The 7,420-nt window shown below is 37.3% G+C and overlaps 1 long non-coding RNA gene across 1 annotated transcript; it reads left to right on the forward strand.

The window, feature by feature from the left end:
* The first annotated feature begins 2,279 nt into the window (after nt 1-2,279).
* LOC129354980 (uncharacterized) lies at nt 2,280-6,337 on the forward strand. Its single transcript, XR_008605216.1, has 4 exons — nt 2,280-2,335; nt 4,882-4,972; nt 6,004-6,039; nt 6,152-6,337. It is a non-coding gene; the product is annotated as an uncharacterized LOC129354980 (long non-coding RNA).
* Nucleotides 6,338-7,420: the final 1,083 nt, after the last annotated feature.

Raw genomic sequence — 7,420 nt, forward strand, 5'->3', positions numbered from 1 at the left:
TTTATAATAACTGACTCCAAACTAAGCGCTTGATCCTCTGACTTCAGCTTTATACAATATTTACAAGTAAAGTAAATATATTTATTTGTGGTTATTTTGTTGTTAAGACAGCAATCACTTCTTAAAGTGGGGAATCTTAAAACAGGTGAACTATAAAACTTGGAAATGACATACTTGGGTTTGAATGCCTACTGAATTTTACACTACAGTGCTACTTTGACCTACAGTATCTGATAAGTGTGATCAGATTCAGTTTACAGTCATTAACAGTTATAAAATAAGAATGAATTACAATTTCAAGTTTTGTTATGTGTTTAAACACTGATTAACAAATTTATTTTCTTTAGTTATTGTCAGGAAAACTAATATCGGATAGGTACAGCAGTAACAGCGACAAAATGTTTGTAGTAAAAATGTATTTATTAGAATGACAAACATTCAACCAGTCAGTCGACAAGTATGGAAAATTGATACTGTGACTGTCTAATCTCAAGGAAATATTTTTGTAAATAAAAGAAGAAAATATAGAATATAAGGAAACATGGGAAAAGACAGGACAGGAGGGTTTTTGGAAAAGCGTTCACACTCCACATGAAAAACTAAAGTGTATTTTTATATACAAGGAGAAGAGAAGGTGCTCTGTTTGGCTATTTGGCTGTATTATAATATTTTTCTTACTATGATTTTGCGTGCAAGGACTTGCTAAGAATAAAATTCATTAGCATTGGAAGGAAACACTGTAATGACACAGTTTGTAAAATACCTAGATTATATGTTAACTAGATAAATATTGACGTTTCAAGACAAATATATTATGTTTTACCTTATGATACTAGCAGTTAATCACCACATAGATCATGTATTTACTATATATTTAAACCACTCTACTGTTTATTTTAACAAGAGATAACTTTAGCGTACAGATATACTACATGTGTAATTTACACAAAAAATAATAAAAAATGCATAATATGATGTAAACGAGTTTATATACAGAAATACAACCTGTGGTCCGTCAGCTGACAGTAACCATAATAAAAGGGATGTTTGGCATACTATCGGCTTTCCACATTATAAGTATCTGAATTTCTTATAGCCACTAATATTTCCATGCGACCAAATTTGCGAGCAAGGGAAAGTGTAAAAGCCTAACCAGCTCATCAGCAGGTTGCTACAACTACTGAGGAAGCAGTTCATTCTTTCATTTCTTATCTTGTTCAGGCCATATTGTTCAGAAATGTGAGTCGTTTTGGAAGTAAAACCTTCGGTGTACCTAGAAAACAGTAACTGGTCCAAAGCTATTAGGAAGTTCTTCAAAAGTTTCCTCAAGCTACTTGTATTTGTTTGTTTCTTTTCCGCTCATGAGATTCCCAACACACACGCGGAGAAAGGGGATGATGTATATGAGGAAGCCAGCGGGTTTTACCAGAGTCGACACAAAAAGAACGACAAGCAGAGAGCATTTAGAGTTGAGGGAAATAGAGGGAAACGCCCTCCAGCGGAGAGACTGTCCACCTCCCCTCCATTCCACCTTCACCTCGGCCGTGTTCCTGCTGTCTGTTGCTGCGGCAATGGTGGAAGATAGGGGCTGCCAGTCGACGGCCAGTGGGAGGATTAATCGCCGGCGGATGGTGAGGCATCTGCTGCTTGCCCGCCACCAACTGCTGCTGAAACATGATTAAATGTCCTCTTCCAGCTAACACGTGGCGGCACCATGGCTTCTTTTTGCCTCAAAAAGTGTCTATCTCACTCCTACTCCACTTCTTTCACTTCTTTCAATCTGTATCTGCAAAATGTCTGCCTCTGACTGCTGTTCTACTTCTTACAAGTTTATTCATTTTTCTGATTGTACTCATTAATTAACTGACCACTAGAAATGCAGCTTTTCTCAGAAAGGACCATTAAAACAGTCTACAAACTGTTGGATCTCAGGTCTTTACCGGTAGGAGATGTAGCCTTTTTGATGTCTCTGACACCTTGTCACAGAACTGGCTCTATGCTGAAAGTCAAGATTGGCTACAAACAAGTGCGATGCACCTAAAAATGTCACCACGTTATTTTGGTTGGTTTATAATTTTGAAATATTGTCATATATAATTTATTCTATTTTTTTCCATAAATGAACAAATTATATTTTGTTTGCATTTTGTCATGGTAATCTGCCTACCTTTAGTAGTTTGCTGAGGTTGGGATGGGAGCAGTTATGGCGAAGCGGAACCTTTGCTTTGGGGGCGTTGCTTGTGGGTTGGTTTTGGGACGGACTTCCTGTTTGCCTCAGACGCCATCTAGATGCTAAAAGCAGCGCTTCGGTCGTCATTAGTGACGTATTTTTCAGGTTAGTAGATGGTAAAAACACACCAAACCTCCTCTGTAAGACATGTACCTCTTATTTGATCAGTAGATAGCAATGTGTTAAGTTTTCTGTACACCTTTCTGCTGATCTTTGTAACATTTATCAGCCAAGATTGGCAGGATGCCAACCCGTGGCAGGCACGTCTGCATTGGGTTAGATGATTAAAATACCCTAATATCTTACTCACTCTGGGTTTTAGGAGTTTTATGTTTGCTTTTGGTTGAATAATATTCAATATGTGTTACTTGGTGACTCATAAAGCAGCTTAGAGCCTGAGAGTAAAGTGAGTTCAGCTGAAGTTAAAGGTAGAGAAACTATTTTTTGTTCATGAAGTGTGGGAATTTAGAGGTTAAGTGAAGGATGGCAACGTGCAAAAGATAAATGTGAAGTCAGTTATTACTTGTGAGAAAAGTAAACAGGGTTTATAAAACAAAGGTTGTGCATGGCATCAATGTTGTACATTGTAAAAATGTTTGTTGGTTAACAAACAAATCTGACTCAATCTGGTTGCTAACCAGTTGCTTCGGTTATCATTGCTGAATCCTGCTGTACTATTCTTCAAGTTGTGCACATTACTGTTACAGCAGTCCTGACACTGGGGTCCTGTAACACTACAGTTCATACATTTTTCGTTTGGTTACAATAAAAAGTTGGTTTAACTGTATTTCATTGATTTCCAACTAAAAGCCATCAAGCAGTATTTCAGCCTAGAAAAAGCTTGCAAATTGGAGATCAAGTGATTTCAGAGTCTAATAAAGTACTTTGTTAAAAATTTAATTCTGAGCTCTGTGGGAATCTGATACAAAGCAGTAAATCTACTTATTTGTATTTTTCCATGATAGTATTTTGCCCTAATGATCTTGCTTTACTCTGATAGCTTTTTATGGTCTTGTCTTTTTACTAATCTCTGTTTAATTTTAAGGTTTAAGTAGATCTTTTTCCAGTTCAGTTTCCTCTGAGTCCAAAGACATGTTTTGAACTAATAATAGATGTTCATTTTGAGTTCATCTCCAACTTTGCACTCTTTATAACTTAGCTCTCTTTTTTTTTTTGTTAATTTCTTAAATGTATGCACATAACCTCTGTAAGTCTGTAAGCTTTGAGAGGTTGTGGAGATTCAAGCTGCAAGTTTTTGAAACTTTTTTAAAAATGAGCGTTTCTAAAGAGTTGTAACTGAAGATGAAAGGTTATTAGGGACATTAGAACGCCTTATTTATATGTGACATAGTAGGGCTTTGACACAAAGGGACTGTGATCATGCTTACCTATCAGCTTGTGTCTCATCTCTGATAAAGAGACGCAGATCCAGTCTGCACTAGATATGTAAATGTCTCTCAGAAACAGCCCTGCAGCAACTCCTGCTGTCGGAGTCTAAGGGTCTCGGTCATCCTCCGAACACAACATGTTCCTATTTGTTCTGACTGGTTGGATTCTGCTCTCTGAAGCTTGACACCCTCTGAACTGTCGGCTGCTTCACCTGCAGAGAGTCTCTCTGTTCTTGGCAGTCAGCAGCCTGGAAGAGGCTTACAAATTCACAAACACTCATTTTCGGCTCAAAACAGCTTTCACGTAAAATCTGCCCTATCTCTTGGAGTAAGTGGTTCTTGATTACAAATGTCATCAAAATTTTCTAATTAAATCTATTTGGTCTGCGATTGGTTGGAGACTGATGCCTCAAGAATATGAATGTCCCTTAAATGTAAAGCCATGACACTAGCTGTAAGATGTTTTTATTCAGAGAATTTCAAATATCTTGTCTTGTTCACGTTATTGGTAGAACGTAACATAAAATAGATGGATGTACTAGAGCCTTACAAGCATTGATGCAGGTGCTGCTTTGCTCTGTTGTTGTGAATAAAGAGTTGACCCAAAAGGTGAAGCTCATGATTTAGTTCTCCATCTACATTCTGACCCTTCTCCATGGTCATGAGATATGAATAGTGAAAGATCGAAATCCCAGACACATGCTGCTGAAATGAGCTTCTTCTGTAGGGCTGTTGGGCTCAGCTTTAGAGATAATTTGAGTAGATTTCTTTTCCGGGAAGAGCTTGGAGTGGAGTAGTCGCAAGAGACAGTTGAGGTGGTTCAGGCATTTGATCAGTATGCTTCTGATGTGTCCATCTTCTAAAGTTTTGTGGACACATCCCACTGGAAGGATGCCCTGGTGTAAACCCAGAACATTCTGGAGGGATTACATTTCTCTAAAGAGTGTTACTGAGTAGATGGATGATGGTGTTTCCCTACTGGACCTGATTTTGGATGTGGCTGGAAACATTAAGAATTGTGCATTGCCGCACAATTGACTTAATATGTTGCAGCCAACAACTCAAAAATAAGCCAAAAGGTAGTACTGGTCACCAGTTTTTTTATTAACATTTTTTTTTTAATGTACATATATTATTTTTAATATATCTGACATTTATTAATTTGCTTAATTAGTATAATAAAACAATGTCTCTTGCTAATGTCTTCTGAGTAAATTGAACTTATGGCTTATTGTATGTCTTTATTTCAATCATGCTTACAAGTTTTGTGTGGAATAGACACCTCTGCTTTGCCACTCTGGAGGTAATCTGTCAGAAATGGGCCCCTGCAGCTGCAAGTGACAGATAAACAGAAGTAAGTTTTCACAGCAGCCTTTGAGAAGCTAGTTCTCACAGTCTCTCGCATTTTTGTACTTCTGCTATCCTGGGGTACGTAAGATGTTCTGAATTCTGTTGGTCCAGGCTGACACTCTGTCTTTTGCTCTCATCTTGAACATGATTCCAAATAAACCTGACTGAGTACTTTTCATCTGAAGAGTGCTTGAATAATTATTTTTTTTCCACAAAACACATCTGTGTGAAAAAAAATATTGCTATGGTAAATAGTTGTCAAAATTCCATCAAGGATTGCATCACTTAAGTCTTTGTTTTGCAATATGTACTGTATGTGAACTTAGTTGGAGAGCAATGCTTGATATTATCTGCATTGCAACAACTGAGTTACACACATACTCCAAAATTAGGTGATTTATAAATTCACACTCATGTCAAAAAACGAGTGTGAACTTTGTGAGCCAAGGATGTGGGAATTATTGTGAGAATAACAGCAAGAACAAGGGACACAATTTCATTTTTTTTTAATTAACTGCTGGGTAGCAGCATAACTACAGGAATAGCTCAGGATAACCCAAGCCGTTTAAGACAAGTTTTAAACATTGTCTTAAAAGTAGACAGGAGTAAACTGACCAAAACTGGGTGCAGTCTGAGAGCAAAGTGCTCTGTTCTGAACATATACAATAATAGGATCTCTGATCTATGATATAACCTGATTATTAAGGGCTTCATATGTGAGAAAGTGAATCTGGATTTACCAGAGAGTCAATAAAAGGAAGCTAAAATAGATGATTATGATCCCTCCTGGTAGTATTAATATCACTTCAGATTTAAACCTGATAGTGTAAGATTCAGTCTGTTTCTTTAGGTAGAAAGATTGCCAATAATATGAACTTGTTGGATAAGTTTGTCCATTTAGTGAAATATGCGAATGATACACAAAAGAGTGTAGGTGTTCCTGCTTTTTGAAAGAATCATCAGAGTAAATTCATGTCGAATTCTGGCGCGCTGACAGCCCTCAGATTTCATTACAATCTGCCGTTTCCTGCACAGAAGGCGGCCAAGGACAAGCTCCTTCGACGTCTTCATGTGAGTATGAAATAAACACTTTTTACAGAGAACCTTGAGAACTTCTCAGAGAGCCAGAAGACTTGTTTTATGACTTTGTCCTTGTCTGAGTGGAATGTCTTCCTCACTGCAGAAGCACCTGCCACATCGAGGTCAGCACCTCTAGCAGCCTCCACGGCATCAAAACCTTCGAGCAGAAACACAAAGAGGCAAGAGAACATCCTGAGAAGAGGATTAAAGTCCATCCTTCTGAAACTTGTTTTGGATCCAGGTTCAGAGAATCTCAACAGTGAAACAGAATCGCACCACTCGGCAAAGACAAGGGAGGAAATATATTTTAAAATCTAAATAAATCTCAAATTCTCTGACATGGGTCTCTTATCTTTCTATTAACAAGATTAAAGCATAGAAGACAGAACAGAAACAAATTTTGCAGAATATACTGAAATTAAAACTAATTAGTAAAACAAGACTATTTATGAACATTTTACTAGGCCTTAGGAAGAACATTTCTAGTGAACATTGGAGTGAAGGTCAGTCCGGGAGCTGCTGTCTCTGAACAGAAAGCACACACGAGATGGGCAAATATTTAAGAGACTGACATTTGACTGATTTAAATCCACACTGCCTGTGTTCATTTAGGTTATTAAATTTGAGAACCTTTTCAACACCACTTTAATGAAATGTAGGAACAAATTTATTATAGACCGTCCTTAAACAGGATTTGTTCGAGAATCTGACATTTTCTGGAGAAATCTGCAGTCATTAAGCAACTATGTTTCTCAGCTTTAAAAATCCCTTTCAGCACATTTTACAGTGTCATTGCTTTTTACTTTTGTAATGTTTCCATGTCTTTTCCCAACACTTAAGCCACATTTTTAAACGTGGTCGATAAGGCAGCATATGCTGCTATGAAATTAGTGTGGGATTTTTCTGCATAAGCACTGCCATCACAGAAATAAAGATGAGCTTTGCCAAGGACACTCTTACAATACCATCATCGAATGTGACTCCAGAAACTTGATGCTGACCACCCACTCTTTCTACTAATTGTTCTATTTCTTACTGACCTATCTCATTGTAAACCATATTCATACTGTGTGATGGTTCAAGATACCTCTGAATCCAGAAAAGTGGACGCCATCCTAGGATTAATTTAATATCAGGCTTATGTTCTACACGCTTAAGCTTGAAGTGTACCAGCGATTTTAAATAGAAGTCACAGCCGTACATGTTAGACTTGCCCTCTGAAATTTTTTCAGATTCCAAACAGGAAAAATTACAATGGAATAAAACTACCTTTTTCTACCCAGTTGTTTTGTCTAAATTTGGTTTGTATTTTTGATTAATTACCTCTGCTTTAGTGTTTGGAGCTTGTAAAATCTCAAAATGGCTTGCAGGA

The sequence above is a fragment of the Poeciliopsis prolifica genome, unplaced genomic scaffold, assembly GCF_027474105.1.
Source record: "Poeciliopsis prolifica strain line A6 unplaced genomic scaffold, Auburn_PproV2 SCAFFOLD122, whole genome shotgun sequence".
Taxonomy (NCBI): domain Eukaryota; kingdom Metazoa; phylum Chordata; class Actinopteri; order Cyprinodontiformes; family Poeciliidae; genus Poeciliopsis; species Poeciliopsis prolifica.